At 43.5% G+C, this 1631-nt stretch overlaps 1 non-coding gene across 1 annotated transcript; it reads right to left on the bottom strand.

Annotated features, from left to right (window-relative positions):
* Positions 1-1005: 1005 nt before the first annotated feature.
* On the bottom strand, positions 1006-1112 carry LOC141625670 (small nucleolar RNA R71). The gene has a single exon (XR_012535438.1). It is a non-coding gene; the product is annotated as a small nucleolar RNA R71 (small nucleolar RNA).
* Between the last annotated feature and the right edge of the window lie 519 nt (positions 1113-1631).

Here is a 1631-nt window from a genome sequence, read left to right as displayed (position 1 = left end):
AGGGCAAATAGTGATCCGAAAGGACCTTTTCACTGCCTTTTAGACCGGTAATTGAGACTGACCTATGACCCCACCTTAGACCCACGACAATTCATGGTGAACCGACGATCCTAGCTCCTTTATCTTATATTTTTCTCGACTTAATTTCTCTCCTTAAACCCTTTTATTTTATTGCTTTAGTTTAGAACACAAATCAAACAAACCCCTTTTGGTTACCTAGACAGACTTAATTTGACAAGTAGAACGCTAAAAGCCTACCTGTGGATACGATCCCGACTTCCCTAGCTATATTAGTTAGAGACCAGTTGGTTTATTTTTAATAGGTTACGACAGCCTCATCAAATTTTGGCGCCGTTGCCGGGGAGGCGACGCAGTTTTTGTATTTGTTTTATTTTAGTTTGTCTCTTGTCTCAAAGAACCTGTGTTCCTTGAGGCCGTTTCTCACCTTTCGGTGCTAGTTTTGTTTATGCCCAGGTCTTTCCGGTCTGAGCTCATACCATTTGATCCAGAACCAGAGAGGACTCTCCGTGCTAGACGAAACTTTTGGAAGGAGATATATCAAGCAGAAGACTTGAGTACGCTTGATTCAGCTTACGCCGCTTTTATTGCGGAAAATCAGTCTTTAAAGAAAGACACCTCTACTTCCACCCCTACTACGATCATGGCCACATTAGCAAGCCATTCAAAACCCACCCTTGCATCCATTCCTAAGGGATTCAAGTTGCCAACCACCGATGATGGTACCTTTGAAATCCGTACGTCCTATATTAACCTGGTAGAGCGGAATATGTTTGGAGGAGGAGTTACTGAAGATCCTGCCAAACATATGGAGAAGTTTGTTACATACTGTTGCTCAATCCCTTTGACTGCCGGGGTAACGCAGGACCAAGTAAAACAAGTTCTATTCCCTTTTTCTCTCCGAGATGGTGCTGCAGAGTGGTTGCGTGATTTGGACATGGAAGCAAGTGCTATTACAAGAGGTATTTTCCACCATAGAAGACAAATGCTCTTAGAAGCTGAATCACGAGTTTTAAACAGGGCCCCACTGAAGACCTCAATGAGGCATGGGTTCGCTTCAAGAGACTAGTCCGCTCTGTTCCCCATCATGGTTTCCAGATCTGGTTTTTATGCAATCAGTTTTATAATGGGTTGTATGACGACCATAGAGCCTTACTTGTATCTTCTGCCAATAGGAGGTTTCAAAACAACACTACTGATGCCAATGCTTGGAAATTGATCGATGACATAGCTACTCACACTGCTGAGTATGGTAACCCCAAAGGTAGTACAAGAGGGGGTAGTTCAGATGGCGCCGTTGCAGCTCAGTTAGAGGCATTGACTGCACAAATTGCAGAGCTAAAGGTTACCCAATCTTTAGGTAAACAGCAGACAGTCCATGCTTTGGTTCAACAAGAGGTCCCTTGTGAGAGATGTGGTACTAATGGTCATGTTGCAACTGGATGTATGAGTACTATAGAACAAGTTCATTCCTATCAGTCTTTCAAGCAAGGTAGACCGTACTCCAATTTCTACAATGTGCAAAATCCTACCCCGCCACCGACCAATGCATATGTCATTCCTCAGAATCGTGGTAATCAACCACAAGGGAACTATAATAGGCCACCACAACA

The sequence above is a fragment of the Silene latifolia genome, chromosome X (genome assembly GCF_048544455.1).
Source record: "Silene latifolia isolate original U9 population chromosome X, ASM4854445v1, whole genome shotgun sequence".
Lineage (NCBI taxonomy): Eukaryota > Viridiplantae > Streptophyta > Magnoliopsida > Caryophyllales > Caryophyllaceae > Silene > Silene latifolia.
The sequence above is the reverse complement of the archived record's forward strand: the minus strand, read 5'-3'. Positions and strand labels throughout refer to the sequence as shown.